Genomic DNA, 17,612 nt, shown 5'->3' on the forward strand with positions numbered 1-17,612 from the left:
TGAATGTGTTGGATTGATCCTCCATGGGCAATTTATTTGCAGATATTGAAAAGGATCATGGATGCTGAAAAGGCATGAATAGTGAATTGCTCACAGTCCAACAGACAATAAACATTAAATATATATATATATATATATATATATATATATATATATATATATATATATATATATATATATATATATGTAAAAGGTGAAGATTTAACCTTTGTTCTCTGTCTCCAGAGTCAATTCCTTTTCTTCCATCTGTGAAAGTAGGCACCACAAGTATTTTTAATACCCCTGGGTGAGAGGTAAATTATATATATATATATAATATATATATATATATATATATATATATTATATATATATATATTATCAACTATCATACAGAGTCTTGTAATATAGGAGCAAAATCATAACACAACAAAATAACTATTGTTCTGAATTGCATGCACACATATTATTATAATCATTTGCCTTTCATTCCTTGAAGAGAATAAGGGCTCTTTGCTAATTATATGGGAAAAAAACAAAGTAAAGAAAAAGAAATGGTATAGTAAATCAAAAAGAAATTGAAGCAATATTAAAATATTTAGAAAAGATTTATAGGGACATGATCACATTAGCTATGTTGTCCAAATATGTTCTGAGTTGATATTGTTTATTTATCATTCCAGCTATCATTCAGAAGAAGAACTAAGCATGTTCTACTGTATTTTAGAATAGAAAAAGAGAAGCTATGGTTAGAAACTGAAAAGAGGAATGTTCAAATTTGATACAGAAGAAAATCTTTTAAATATTAGTGCTACATAAATTTGTAATTGATCTCAAGATACATGAGTTTTCCCTTCTCTGTAGGCCTCAGAATAGACATTGCACAACAGTCCTCAAGCATGCAGTACTTAGAGTTATTTTAGCATTAGGAATGAACTAAATAGCTGCTGAGAAATTTTCTAACTATGAAATTTTGTGATTTTTAAAGATGTGTTTTTGTGTGGACATTTTGTTTGCTGAATATTTTGTGTTAAATGCAGAAAAAAAGTTATTTGAAAAAAACTAAAAGAATTACTAAGAATCTGGACAAAAGCATACCTTGAGATTAAAGTATTGAGAAGATAAGTAAAAATAGCATAGAGGTTAACTTACTGACTGATGCTAGAGATGACTGGACTGTAATGCTTCCTAGAAACTACTATAAATGTCTTTTGTTTGAGGTGTTCCTTGATGGGAGATTCGAAATCAAACCTTTTTAGTGTTATGGGATTAATAGAAATATGGATTTGGAGTTTCTCAAACTAAATTAAAGATGGGTCACTATCCCAGAGAACACTTGATTTTTTTCACCAAGGACCAAAAAGAAACTAGATAGAAGTTCAAAATTCAATGACTGCAAAGATTGAGGCAAAGTGAGTAGATTAAAGATTGGGTTGGGAGAAACTGTTTTAAAAATCTGAGGTATGAGAAAACAATTCACTGACATAGTCTTTTAACTGTGGAGTTGAGAAGCCAAAATCATAAAAGCTGACAGAGACTTGAGACAGCTGACAGTGAGAAAGGTTCTATTGTTGATGAGAAAAACAAATCTGATTGGAAGAGACCTCTTCTGTTTCAAAGATATGATTAAACGATGGGGAACCACTTTCTGTCTGTGAATAGATGACTAAGAGCAAAGTCAGCTTTGCTCTTTATTACCATCTCTAGTGCAAGAGAAAATCTTTCATAGACTTTGCCTACATTGTCGTTTATCATTCTATATGGCTTAAGAGAAGATCCATCATAGGCCATAGGAACATACCCGAATACCTTTACTCATCACATTTAAGAGAATGTCATGTTGCTTTAGTTGATCTAGTTGCCAGCCAAGGAATGGGAAGCTCTGAAAGGCAAAGTATTAAGGTTGCTGTTCTTTAACAGAACTGATCATGGACTCAGCCCCTGAGAGTATCAGAGGAAATGTATCTATCTAATAAGAAAGCAATAAGAGAAAAAATATGTTCTATGTGAATGCTATGGATTAGACTCTGTGACATCCTCAGACTTTTCTGTAATCATGTGTTCATTGCCTGCTCTCATGTCCTGGAGAGAGAGAGTATGATTCAGGTTTGTGCCTTTTCCTTCTCATTTATTATAGATTCCAAACATAAGTTATGACATTATGACTAATTTTGAGAGCTGAGAATCATAAGTATATATCAGTGTTACCCTGAGAATCCTGACAGTAATTTCATCATAATATCACTTGCTGTCCACTTCTTTTCTAAGTTTCTTCATCTACACCCCACCAAAGTTGCCATTATAAATGCAAGATGAAGTGAAAAAGTCAGGATTGAGAGAGAGAGAGAGAGACAGAGATAGAAAGATGGATACAGAGAGATGAGACAGAGACAGAGACAGAGACAGAGAAAAAGAGAAAGATAAATAGACACAGAGATAGAGACAGACAAATGCATTAGATACAGAGAGACAGAGAAGATAGAGATGAGAGAGAGACAGAAGCAGATAGAGACACAGACATATAGACATAGAGAGGAGAAGAAATGAATATCATGTTCCTCATATTTTTCCATATCCAATGTCTGAGATTTATCATTGCACAAATATAGAGAGAAGTTTGAACAATGATGCAACTTTCCTGCTCAAAGAACTTTGTGAATGTTAAAGGATCTGTGTAGGAACTAAGCAGGCCATATTTGTTACCCAGAGAGCTGACAGGCAGAGTGCCAATAGAGCTTTGACATATATTATCTGAATGTGTAATTGTGAATTCAGGTCGATACATTATCCAAAAGGGTAGTGGTAAATAAAAGGCAGGGCTTTGGGGATCCATTTGGAAAGCTTTTTATTTTGCCTCTTTGTTTGCTTGTTTTTTATACAAATGATGTGTCAAACTAAAGGTCTTATGATGACATCTGACTTTGTGTTGATAAAGGTAAATGTTAAGAAAAATAAGGTCAATAGATTTTCTTAAAAGCGGAATGTTGGTAGACTTTATAATGCATACAGTCTACTTCTGAAGAACTAACTCATTGAGAAGTTTACAAGTCCAATAAAAATCCACTTGAATGGAAATGAATTGATATAAAAGAAAGAACTGAAATTATAGTACCTTCAAGATTTATTTATTTATTTTTGCTGAGGCAATTGGGGTTAAGTTACTTGCCCAGGGTCACACAGGTAGGAAGTGTTAACTGTCTGAAACCAGATTTGAACTCAGGAAATCCTGACTTCAGGGTTGGTGCTCTATTGGTTGGTGCTCTATCCACTGTGCTACCTAACTGTATCCCTTCAAGTCTTGATATTCAGAATGAATGTAATCCTTCAAGAATCCTGTGATCCCACAACTATATATGATAAATGTTTAAGAAGCTACTCTCTGAGGAAAAAAAAATAATAGAATAACACATTTTAGCTTGATTTGATTATTAACATTATCTCTATTCCTTTCTTATGTCTAGGCATTAAGAAAACAATGTCATTCCTATTTTTATCATGTTTGATGATTTTAAAATGTAAATGCTCACATTGAAAATTGAAGTTGGAGGGGATGTGGGAAAGCCAGGACACTAATGCATTATTAGTGGAGTTGTGAAATGATCCAACCATTCTGGAGAGCAATCTGGAACTATGGCCAAAATGCTATAAAACTATGCATATCTTTTGACCCAGAAATGTCATTTTTGGGTCTCTGTCACTAGGAAATAACAAAGGAGGGAAAAGGCCTCACATGTGCTAAAATATTTGTAGCAACGCTTTGTGGTAGGAAAGAATTGAAAAATGAGTAGATGTCTATCAATTGGGGAATGGATAAATAAGTTATGACATATGGAATACTATTTTTCTATAAAAATGATGAGCAAGCTGATTTTAGAAAGATCTGGAAAGATTTACATGAAGTGATTCTGAGCAAAACAAGCAGAACCAGGAATATGTTATACACAACACCAGGAATATGCAATGAACAACTAGGAAAAGTTGTTTTTTCTTAGTAGTTCAGTGATTCAACACAATCTCAATAGACTTTGAACAAAAAAAATGTCATCTTTGGACAGAAAAAGAACTTAGGTGATTGAATATAAATCACCACATGCTATGTTCACTTCTTTTGTCAGTTATTTTTATCTCTCCCATGGTTTTTTCCTTTTGCTCTGATTTTTCTTTCCCAATGTGGTTCATAAAACAATCTGTGTTTAAAATAAATTTTAAAAATTAGACTTGTGCAAATGAAAGCTAATGACTTCACAAGAAATCAAGAGAACATAAAACAAATTCAAAAGAATAAAAAGGGGGAAAGAAAAAAAAGAAAATTTAGTGGCTTTTGTCACCTAGTACTAGGTGACACAGAATACTCAAGACATAGGTCATTTCTGCTTGAAAGAAATGACTATTTTTCAACTTATTAATCATTAGCTATGGGGCAAAAAAAATTACCTAAAAGGATAAAGCTAAACATGTTTCACTCTAGAAAGGATAGAAAGGAAAGTTTTTCTAACTTTGATTATTTTTTTTTGATTCATTTATTTTGCTACTGAACTGAAATTTCTTCAGGAGTTAACTTCTGGTAGAAAAACATTTCCATTTACTTATCAATGCAGCCTGCCTGAAGTAGAGGAAACTTAAGTCACTTGGGCTTCTTTAGAGGCAGAACTCTAGCCAGGTCTTCTTGAAGCTAACATTCTATCCACTATGTACCACTATCCCTCAAATTACTATTGAAAAATTGAATAACAACAATGACAGCAGGTGCAGGAGGGTGGGGGGAACTAAATTACCCCTGTGAGGTGGAGTCAAAGGATCTTGGTTCAAACTCCTAACCCTAGTACTTAATAGTTACCTCATCAGTAAAATGAGGAATTAGATTAGATAATTTCTATGAAATCTCAAGCTCTGTCTATTATCCTATAAAAACAACATATGTTCATATCTTCATTGTTCTATAAACATTTTGCCAAAATATTTTTCTTCTTATAATAACACTGTTAGCTGGATAGTACACATCTGTTTATCCATATTTTATAGATGAATAAACTGGGATTGATTGTTTAAAGGCTACACAAGTATTCATTTGAAAGCTTCTGTATCTTGACTCCATCTTCAATTCTCACTTCACACACCAAGCTGAATGTAAAAAATAAATGTACTGTCCTTATCTCATTCAATTAAATAAGCATTTATTAGAGTTCTTTCCTATGCAAGGTCTTGAATTGGTGTTGGATGGAGAAAGATGGAATGTCAAAGCCTCTGCTTCTGAGGAACTTTCACTTGATTAAAAGGTGTTAGGCTCAGATAATTATAGGAAAGAGATTTGGAAGGACAAAGGAGAAACTCACATGCAGTGTTATAAGAAGTCTGAAAAGGTAGAGAGCATCTTCAGCTAAAAGACATCAGAGAGTACCACATAGTATATGTAATATGAAATGTCTCAAAGATAAATCAATTTTGACAGAAAGAGATGTTTATTACAATAAAAATAAAAGAGATACAGAGAAAAAGACAAAATTATTCAGATGCATGGAGTTCAAACAAATGAATAGAGGGCAGGGAAAATGTCTAGTTTGGCTGAGTTGTTGACTGTATGAAAGAGAAATAAGGCTGGAAACATTCTTCAAGGACTGAGATGAGAAGTCTACCATGAGATATTAACTGATTATTATTAATGCATAAAATTGGGCTGGGTCAATGTTAATTTTTTATTCTTTAATATATTTCTCATTTAATTTTTCTGATGGAAAGATTGATTACATAGAATTATAAAACAACAGAACTGGAAGGAACCTTTGAGATCACCCATTCCAAATCTTACATTTTGCTGATCTAATCATTTGCCATATCTTTTCAATTATATACTTATAACTTTCACATCCTAGTTTTTGTTGTTGTTGTTGTTGTTGTTGTTGTTGTCATTATTGCTGTTGCTGCAAATAAGACAACCTTTCTGGATCAGAATTTAATTTACTTTCACCTGAACTTATACTATAGCCTCATAATTATTCTTCCCCAGTTCAATTTTTTTCTTTCTATAATGCACCATTTATATGGCTGCCAAGACACACTTCTGAATTCAAAGATCTGATCTTGTCACTTCTCTAACTCAGGAATACTCAATAATTTGTTTTTGTTTTTCATTCTATTGTGCTAATTATGTATCATGTTATATATTGTCATATTATACACAACATCAATTATGCTATTTCATAAAATATAAAGTTATAGATTTATAGATGCAGAGCTGAAGGAACTTTATGTATTATAAACCTAGCATTTTATAAATGATGTAACTTAAGCTCATTGAGACTAGGAATCTGATCAGACACTCAAGTAACAATTGTCCAACTAAGGGATTCAAGCCAATATCTTCTGACTTTGAAGTAATTATTCTGTACCACACTGTTTTTGTTTTATTTTATGCCATATACTACAGGAAAATTTTCTTATTCTTTCTGTATTACTATTATTTCTTCCTCTTCAAATCAACCCATAATTCTTTATTAATTATCCACTATGTGACAAGAACCATGCTAAGTACTGGGAATTCAAAGGTAAAAATGAAATCATTCTCAACTTAAAAGAAATTTATATCAGAGTAAAGGTGATGTTTTAGGAACATCATGTAGGTATGCACGTAGGTATAAAATAAAGAGTAAATGAAAAGTATTTTCAAGAAATGGGGTAAAATTATCTTATAATTATTTATTTGGCTTATATGCTTTGTTTCCTCCTATATAGAATGTAATTTACTTATAAGAACAGAGAACATTTTCCATTCTGTCCACTTATCCCTAGCACCCAGCAAACTGCCTGGCACAGGATTGGGGCTTACTTGCATAGGAAATCAAAATCCACAAGATTAATTAACAAGTTAAAGTTGGACAACTAGGTAGCCCAGCTAGGCCTGAAATGAGGAAAACTCACTCTTCTGAGTTCAAATGTATCCTTAGATATATACTATCTTCCATTAAGGCATGCCATTTGAACCTTTATGTCTCAGTTTCCTCATTTGTAAAATGAGCTGGAAAATGAAATTACAAACTATTCCAGTATCTTTGCCAAAAGAAGCCTAAATGGAGTCCCAAAAAGTCAGATATGAAGAAAAAGGGATTAAACAAGCAAAAAGTGAACAACTATCTGAAGACATTATTAGGATGAGAATGTAGATCTTATATAAATCATAGTCTAGGGCTCTGAAAGGGTTTCTTAAATTGCTTTTAAATTTCACATTCTGGTGAAACTTATAAACATTTTCTCTGAACTATTTTTATATTTGTAAAAAAAATATAGTACTAAAACAAGATATAAATATGTATATGTGTATATACATATATATATATATTTCCAGAAAAATGATTTCTCATATATTTCCATTTTATATATATATATTTATATGGAAAAAAATAAGGTAATGGACCCCACTTTAAGCCCCATATGATTAACCTTTGCTAACTTTCCATGTCAGGAATTGTTTTCATGTATAAGAACTAATTTCACATTATACTTGAATAAAATTTGAGCATAGTGAGGCTATAGAATAAAATATTCTTTTTTGGTTGAAATGGCCTAAAATTGGAGAATAGCCTGTATTCTTATAAATTTGAATCAATTCTTTATATATTTTACAAATGAAGCCTTTGGGGCAGCTAAGTGACAGAGTGGATAGAACACCAGCCCTGAAGTCAGGTGGACCTGAATTCAAATCTGTCCTCAGACACAACACTTCCTAGCTGTATGACTTATGAGCAAATCACTTAACCCCAATTGCCTCAGCAAAAAAAAAAAAAAAAAAAATGAGGACTTTATCAGAACCCTTAGATATAAACATCTCCCCCCAGTTTTCTGCTTCCCTTCTACTCTGGACTGCATTGATTTTGTTTTTATTAAAAAAAACTTTTTAATATTATAAAAAATATCCATTTTGTATTTCAAAATCTTCTCTAGTTCTTCTTTGACCATAAATTTCTTCTCTCTCCACAAATCTGTGAGGTAGACTCTCCCTTGTTCTCCTAATTTGTTTATATTACCACATTTTTGTCTAAATCATGAACCCATTTTGACTTTATGTTAGCATAGAATGCTAGTAGGTATCACCCTCCCTTTTATGAATTTCTGTGGTTTTTTTAGTGTAGCCTAATTTTTGCAAGAGAATACATAGGATGTTGAAGAAGAACTAGCAATTTTGGTGTGAGGGCTTGTTGTCATTTCAAGGGATGTTCACCCAATTTTGATGTTACCTGCACTCAACTCTTACCTGTTTCTCTACAAACCTGCATATGTCAGTACCCACATTCCAGAAATCCATCCTTACAAATAGTTTAAACCACTTAAACAGTGGTCTGGAATTCATCTGTGAGTTATGGGAATGTCTTCCCCAAGCATGTGAAAATTTTCACCAATGGAATGGAGAGATGTAAACAATTTGTTCCAATTGCCATGAAAGTGACTGAAGTAGGTCCTGGGGCTACTTAGAACTTAGTTGCATATAAATGATGTCAAGGCCATACATACTGCACCATCATTACTCAACTAGTATATTGTCTTACCAAAGATTTTGATACCTCAAGAAGAGAGAGAGTAATGATTTGTGTGACTTTGCCTCACTTAAATCCAATTCACATATAGGTCAAGACATTACCCTGTGATCTTATTGGTCTTCTAAAATGAAAGACAAACAATAATGACATCAGCAAGGTATAATGGAATAAGGACACATTTATTAGTAAGACCTAGATGCTAATTATATTTTGGATGATATTAATCATGATTATGACTTTTAACTATGTAGCAACTATAATATTTATCTTTTATTCACAATATTCCTGGGAAGTTAATACTATTTTTTCCATTTTAAAGATAAAGCATGAAGCAGTTATGTGATGCCCAGATATCATACAGCTAGTAAGAAAATTCTTTTTGTAAAAATCAGGAAAACATTCACCCATCTGTAAGTATATAGAATTTCTTCTGCTTTCAAGATATTTCATATGTTTCTGACAGTCAAAACATATGCATAACTGTCTTGTCATTATTATTGTTTTTCAGAGGATGAATATGAGAGAATATGGGATGTAGCTGGTATGAGACTTTTAACTTGAACTCAGAACAATTTGGTGTTCTATTACCAATTTTTTATTTATAAGTCTCATATGCCTAACAGTAATTTTTTCTTATCTTTTCAAATTTCAATATAGTGTTAAAAGCAAAATCAAAACAATTGAATAAATTTTTACTCTTTCTTTCATCTGCCTTATTTTTCTATAATTCTCAAAACATTCCCTGCCCTTCAATGACTATCTTTTTTCACCCTCCCATTTCCTTCTAACTTCATTCAACCCTACACTTTTAATCTAATCTTTGAGGCTAGAGTCATGCCATCTTGATTTATTAGGGGCCACACTATTTAACAGTCCCATATCTCCCATGATGCCATCTATCCATTCCTCTTTTTTCCCTTCCTACTCTGGGAATAATAACAATAATCAAATTATCATTTCTATTCTTCTAAAAGGGCTTCTAAATAGAACTTATCCATGTCTCCATTAACATACTTTGACTATTGTAGTTTGTAAGTATTGGTTTTTTTTTTTTCCCAGAGCCAGCATTAACTTAATTTTCATCAGAGTTCCAAGTATATTGAGGCATTTATTTGGAGGTGTATCTTTTCTTGTTCATCCCTCAGCTTGAGGATCCACTTGGTGCATCCATTGTACTGTTATGTGTCAGTTAACTTAGTTTTATTTAACTACCTAATATTATATACCTTTAAATGGGGGTGGTGGTATTTACCCTGGGCCAGTTACTTAACTCTGTTTTAAGGTTCCTTAATTGTAAAATGAATTGGAAAAGAAAATGGCAAAGAATTCCAATATCTCTGCCAAGAACACTCTAAATGGGGTCATGAAGAGTTCAATACAATTTAAAATATGATTAAACAGCAACAATTTACTTCAAATATATACCAAGAAGACATATTACCAATATTTTTAGGATACATTTTCTCCTATATTACCTTGGTCACTGGAGAGTATACTTTCAATACTTTGTTTAGTTCCTATATTGCACTGGTTCTGCTAAGTTCACATGGCAAGGCAGAATTGCTATAAAATGAGAGCACTTTTAAACTTATATTGTTTCTAGTAGGTCACTCCCCAAAAGTGCTTCTTATTTTAAGGATAGTAGTCCTGGGATCACTGTAAAATTCAGCATACATTCTGTCTCCCACCTATCCATACATTTCCCCTGATTTTTCAAAATTCTCATTGTTAGAGACCCTTGTTTAATATTATGCCTCACCAGATGATATATTTTTTTAGTATGTGAGAGAGAAAGAGAGACAGACTGACTGACAGAGGCAAAGAAACTCATTTATTCAATAATGAATGAGGCAATAATGACCAACCAAAGAGCCTATTTTGAACATACTGTTGTTTTACTGGAGCTACTTACATAATATTTTTATCAATGGTCCTGCAACTCACCAAGGTGCTATATCTTTTATAGGTCATCATTATTCTCATAGAAGCACCTCTCTAACATCCTCAACATGGAGAGATGTCCTGTAACTAATCTTAGATCCAAATTACACTTCCAAGATGGGAAAAAAAAAACCTCCCCAAGCCCATTTCTCTTTCTCTGTCTCTGTCTCTTTCTGTCTCTCTGTGACTCTCTGTCTCTCTCTCTCTTTCCTTCTCTCAGTCTCTCTCTGTCTCTCATCTTTCTCACTCCCTATCACTCTCCCTCTACATGTATGTACACAAACACACACATACACACATATATGCATATACTTTTTTCTATTTTTATGAGTAACAATTCCAAATTACCCAAAGTATCACATACTACATATATTAATTCCAACTTCACCATTATGCTTTCTTCACCTATTGCATTGTAAATGTGATACATTATTCTGTACTCATAGTATCCTTTCATATATTTTCTTCAGTCCAACACAGGAAATATTTTAATGTCTATTATATGCAACATAATTCTTACCTTTAGCATACCCCTCAACCAATCTCTCATTTTGTGGCAGAAGTAAGATTTCTAAACTATTATTCTGATCACATTATTTTTCTATGCAGGAATTTCCATACTTTATTTTTACTTATCCAAAGAAAGATAATTGCCTTAGCCTGGTTTTTTCTTCTATCTCTCTCTTTGTTTATCTCTCTCTGTCTGTCTTCCTCTCTTATGTAATTTTAATTTAATTTTAAATGACAAGAATGGAAAAAAAAAATAAACTTTTGACAAAAGTTTCTCATCAGTTGATGTGGATTTTAGAAGAATGTGCCTATTATCTTAGAGTTGAGGCAGATAGGAACTGGAAAGTTGGACAAAGGGATTGGAAATTCTGGTATTTTCAGAGTATAGCACTTTCAAGTGGAAGCATTTATTCTATTAGTCTTTATTTGAGAAGTTGTTTGAGGGGTATATGAAGTATAGGTAGGATTCCATAGCCCAAAATTTCATGATTGAATCATGGACAAGAGCTATGGAAAGCACTTAAGAAGTTCTACAGATGATCAATTTCCAGATAGAGGGTATATACTGAATTGATGGTCATTCATACCTACAGCCACAGATATACAGATACATATATATGTAGATATACATATACATTTCCATTTAAATTGGTAAATAAATAAATGTATGTGTGTATAAAATAAGATAGAAAGGACAGACAGAAAGATTGATTTCCCCACCATGTTAAGGAATCTATTGATTTCACCAGAGGAAACCTAGCAAAAATTCAAAAGTCCACAATCTAAACAAAGGTACGTTGAGTGGGTCAGAGGACAGCACAATGTTGTATCTTTTCTAAGAGAAATGGTTTCATGGATCAAGAAAATCAAGAAAAAAGGAGAAAGATGATCCATCAGCAGGATAGATACAAATGATAAGATGGAAGGCTAGCTAGCTTCTATTAATACTTGTATAGAATAAAGTAGGATTTGGGTTCAGCTAGATCTAATGTTCTTATTAAAATATAACTTCATTGAGGTCAGGGACATTTAGAAATATTTTATTTCTATCCTCAGAATTTAACACATAGAAAACACTTAATAAATGTTCACCAATTGACTGAATTCAGGCTGCTTTTCCCTGAGTGCACCCAAACTAAATGGATTAATTAAACTGAGTTAATTAAGTTTAAGATGAGAAAGCTACTTCTGTTTGAAACTTCCTATAGTAGGAAGTACTAAGTAAAGAATGTCTTGGCCTGTGCTTAAGCCAAGAACATTGTTCCTTTAACCAAGATTTCATTTAAAGTCATCATTTTGCTTAAGGAATTTTGTTACTGTATTGTAGCCCTTCCATTTACGTGTAGTATATCTTTTCTTGGGTTTGCATTATTGATGTTTGGTTAATTAGTTAACCAAACTGTAACCTTCTAAGCTGAATGCTAGGGTACTCTGTGACAGAGTGGTTGTCCTATCATTTAAGGACTCTATCTATTTCTCTCAGTTCATTTACCTGCTGTCAGATGCTAAATCAAGTAAGAAAAATCCATAATGCCCTCGCAATAAGAAAGCTTGAATAGTATGCTAAATCATCTTATTTTTGGAGAGCATTTTATATATAATGCATTGGTAAATAGCAGGGTTCCCAAACAAGGATAAGAGCAGGATAAGAGCAATAAGCACAGTATTTCAAGTCTGATGGACTGAGTTGAAATGAAAGCTCTATCTCTTCCATCTGTTATGAGTTGGACACATTTCACCTGTGTCATTGAGTTTTCTTATTTATAAAAGAAGGACAATCTTTCCCCTCCTCCCCCCACTTCTTAAACTATAATTCTTTGGTTCTTCTATTTTCTTTACAGGTTAAATAAAAGCTCTCTTCTGTACATTTTTCTAAGAAACAGAAATTTTTCTAAGAAAAAATGTTATACCATCATAAATCATTAATTATATACCATTATAGTTTTATATTTTATACAATTAAGATTCTAAAACCATAATTATATGTCATTAAAATCTGTGACAAAATTTAAGCATTATCTGCAGCAGTTACCATCAATTTAATGGCCTTAGATGAACAAGCTATGGACTAATCTTCACTACCAACTTATATATTCTCATCTACAATAGTAGATAGCAGTTTAGGGGTGTCATAGAGCACTGAAGCCTGAAGTAAGAAAAATCTACATTCAATCCCAGCCCCAGATATTTATGAGTCGTGTGATCCAGGACAAGTCACTTTTAACCTATTTGCTTTAGGATTATCAACTGTAAAATGAAGTAGAGAAGTAAATGGCAAACTACTCCAGGTATCTTTGCCAAGAAAACCCAAATAGGATAACAAAGAGTCAGATATGATGGACAAAATTGAACAAAAATGGTGGTTCACTATTGAATGTGCAAATATGAATGCAGGGCTCTGTTGTTTTATACATACTCAGATCCTGGATGCAGTCCTAGCTCCCATCCAAGGGCCAGGAGGAATGCTAGGAGACTTGAAATTAAACCCACAATGGAAGAGGGACCCTGCTCAAAGTTCCAAGATAGAAAAAAAGTGACTGAGATAGAGGTAAAATGAAAATTATAAAGAAAAATGATGGGGATGCAAAAGGAAGTACAAAAAGTCAATGATGCATATACCTTAAAAAGTAAAATTGCCCAATATAAAAAGAAATAAAAAAGCTCACTGTGGAAAATAATTTCGTAAAACTTAGAATTGAGTAAAGAGAAGCTAATAACTTTATAAGAAATCATGAAATAGTAAAACAAAGCCAAAAGAATGAAAAAAATAGAAAATAATGTGAAATAGCTCATTGGAAAAAGAACTGATCTGGAAAATGATCCAGGAAAGATAATTTAAAAATCTGGACTATCTGAAAGCCATGAACTACAAAAGCAGCAAGAAATTATCAAAGAAAATTGTCTTCATGTTTAAGAAGAAATTGAAAGAATTCATCAATCACCTCCCAAAAGAGATCCCAAAATGAAAACACTCAGGAATAACTCACATGTCAAATAGAAAATATTGCAAGCAATCAGAAAGAAACAATTGAAATATAGCAGAGGCAGAGTCCGGATAATACAAGGTTTACCATTTCTACATTAAAGGAATGAAGAAAAAGAGATATGATATTCTGGAGAGCAATGGATCTAGATTACAACTAAGAATCACCTACCCAGCACAACTAAGTATTCTTCAGGGAAGAAATGGACATTCAATAAAATAGAGGACTTTCAAGCATTAGTGATGAAAAGATACAAGATGGATAGGACTTAGGATAAGCATAAAGAGATATCAGGAAAGAGAAATTATAAGAGACTTAATTATGCTAATCTGTTCACATATCTACAATGAAAAGATAATACATGTAATTATTAAGAACTTTGCCATTATAATGGCAGTTAGAAGGAGAATATATAGACCAAAGTCACAGTTATAAATTGAATATGAAAGGAGGAGATTGAACATTAAAATTAAGGGGTGAAAGTACTTTCATACTGACAAAAACAGTAAAGGGAAGGTGGGTTTTTAAAATTTATCTACCATAAAAGAAGACAAAAAGCTTTAATTTTGGATGAGAAGAGGAAAAGAGAAGGGTCAGTGAGTAAACCTTATTCCCATCACAATTACCTCAAAAGATAAATAATATGGATATAAACAGCTCTCTTACCCTGCAGGAAAATAGGAGGGGAAAGCAGAATTAATAGATGGCAGGGCATATTGGGAAAGCAGTAGTAAGATGCAAAATATTTTTGAGGAGAGAGAGGATGAAAGAAAAGAGAAAATAAAATAAATGGAGAAGAAAATGGAATACATTTAGCAATAATAATTGTGAAAAGAATTTTGAAGTAAATGTCTCTGATACAGGTCTTATTTTTCATACATGGACATGAGTAAAAAAATTTTTTTTAATGAGTCATTCTCTGATTGACAAATGATCAAAATATATGATCAATTTTCAGAAAAACTAATCAAGCTATTTATATCCATATTAAAAATATGTTACTGTTGATTGGAGAGTGCCAGTTAAAAACGATTCTGATTCACTACCTCAAATCTAAAAAATTGACTAATACCACAAAAAAGGGAAATGATAAATGTTGACAGAAATGTGGGGGAAATGAGACATTATAATGTTGGTGGTGGAATTTGTGAATTGATTCAATCATTTGTAGAGCAATTTAGAACTATTCCTCAAAAGCCATAAAAAATATGAGTGCCTTTTGACCTAATAATACCACCAGTAGGCATGCATCCCAAAGGACTTTTTTTTTTTAAGGTAAAGGATCTATATATATAAAGTAACATGTATAATAACTATTTTTTCAGAGGCAAGAGTTGGAAACTGAGGTGATGCCCATAACTGGGAGATGGCTGTATAATATGTGGGATGTGATTATTATGGAGTATTATTTTCATGTTAAATATATAAAAAAATTATAGACACCAGCACAGGCAACACAGAGTCCTAGGGTGGTGCACATTCCTCATGGTGGAGAATCCACAGGGAGGAAACTACAGCAGCAACTCTGCCCTGGTTGCAAGATAGTAGATCAGCAGAGAAGTTATAAAATATCCAACACAAACACAAAAGATAGTGAATCCCAAATCCCCAGAATCTCACAGAACCTGGCCATGCCCACCCAGCACGGGAGTGAGTCATTCCTGATCTAGCACAGCCACAAGCACTTATAGAGTAAGCCATTGCTTGTAGAGGAAGCTTGGAAAAACTAGCTGCCCTAAAAGCAGTCAAAGGGTGCTCGGTTCATTTCTGCTAATGTAGAAATATATCATATTATGGCAAGTGGTCATGCTGTAATGAAGAGTCATCAGTTCTCTTGAGTAACTGAAAGTGTTTTTAAGGTAAATGAGCTGTTGATTAGTATGACTAAGCAGAGAATGATAGCTAGTGATACCTCATATGAGATTGTTTGTGCAACTGCTCGTAGGGTTCCAATTATAGCATATTTTGAGTTGAATGCTCATCCTGATCAAACTTTAAAAAAAAAAGATTTAAAAAACAAAGATAACTCTGACAATAGACAGTTTTTATGGTGAAAGAGAACAACAGATTTCAAACCCCAAGGGGACTAAAAGCAAATCATCTCCAGATGAAATCCCTTTGATTCTAGGCTGAAATCCAAGTCTCTTTCCCTTTTGAAATATCAGATTCCAGGATCTCTGATCCTTTAAGGTGGAAGCTGCTAGGTCCTGGGTAATCCTGATTGTGGCTCCTTAATATTTGAATTGTTTCCATCTTGCTGCTTACAATATTTTCTCCTTGAGTTGATAATTCTGAAATTTATCTGTCATTTTCCTTGTAGTTTTTATTTTACAGTCTCTTTCAGGAGGTGATCAATGAATTCTTTCAAAGGCTTTTTTACCATCTAGTTCTGGGATACCAGTACATTTTTCCTTGATGATTTCCTGAAAAATGATGCCTAGGATCCTTTTTCATCATGGTTTTCAGGAAGTCTAATAAATTTTAGATGTTCTCTCCTAGAGCTATTTTCCAGGTTAGCTGTTTTTTTCTAAGGAGGTGTTTTACATTTTCTCCAATTTTTTTTTCCTTTTCCTTTTTTGGTTTTGTTTGATTGATTCTTGATCTTTCATTGACTTCCATTTGATCATTTCTAATGTTTAGTGAATTATTTTCTTCTATTAGTTTTTTTTTTTTTTTATCTCATGCTGCATTTGGGCAATTGAATTTTTAAAGTTGTTTTGTTCATTTAATTTCTTTCCATTTCATAAATTCTATTTTTCAGCAAATTAGTTTCTTTTTCATATCTATTTTGTAAGGAGTAATCTGCCTGTTCCATTTCATCAAATCTATTTTTTAATTAATTAATTTATTAATTTTAAAAATAATTATAACTTTTTGTTGACAGAACCCATGCCTGGGTAATTTTTTACAACTTTATCCTTTGCACTCACTTCTGTTCCTACTTTTCCCCTCCCTACCTCCACCCTCTCCCCCATATGGCAAGCACTCCTATACGTGTTAAACATGTCACAGTATATCCTAGATACCATATATGTGTGCAGAACTGAATAGTTGCACAGGAAGAATTGGATTCAGAAAGTAAAAATAATCCGGGAAGAAAAACAAAAGTGCTAAAAGTTTACATTCATTTCTCAGTCTTCTTTCTTTGGGTGTAGCTGCTTCTGTTCATCCTTGATCAATTGAAACTGAGTTAGATCTTCTCTTTATTGAAGAAATCCACTTCCATCAGAATACATCCTCATATAGTATCGTTGTTGAAATATATAATGATCTCCTGGTTCTGCTCATTTCACTTAGCATCAGTTCATGTAAGTCTCTCCAAGTCTTTCTGTATTCATCCTGGGGTCATTTCTTACAGAACAATAATATCCTATAACATTCATATACCACAATTTACCCAACCCTTCTCCAATTGATGGGCATCCACTCAGTTTCCAGTTTCTGGCCATTACAAAGAGACCTGCCACAAACCTTCTTGCACATATAGGTCCCTTTCCCTTCTTTAAGATTTCTTTGTAATATAAGCTCAGTAGAAATCCTGCTGGATCAAAGGGTATGCACAGTCTATTTTTAAAGGAGTTTTCTTCAGATAATTTTTGCTTTTCTTTTTCAAACTCTCTTTCCAAGTTCTTATTTCCCTTCCCCATGTTTTCTAACTCTCTTTTAAAAA

The sequence above is a fragment of the Antechinus flavipes genome, chromosome 6 (assembly GCF_016432865.1).
Source record: "Antechinus flavipes isolate AdamAnt ecotype Samford, QLD, Australia chromosome 6, AdamAnt_v2, whole genome shotgun sequence".
In the NCBI taxonomy this organism is placed as follows: domain Eukaryota; kingdom Metazoa; phylum Chordata; class Mammalia; order Dasyuromorphia; family Dasyuridae; genus Antechinus; species Antechinus flavipes.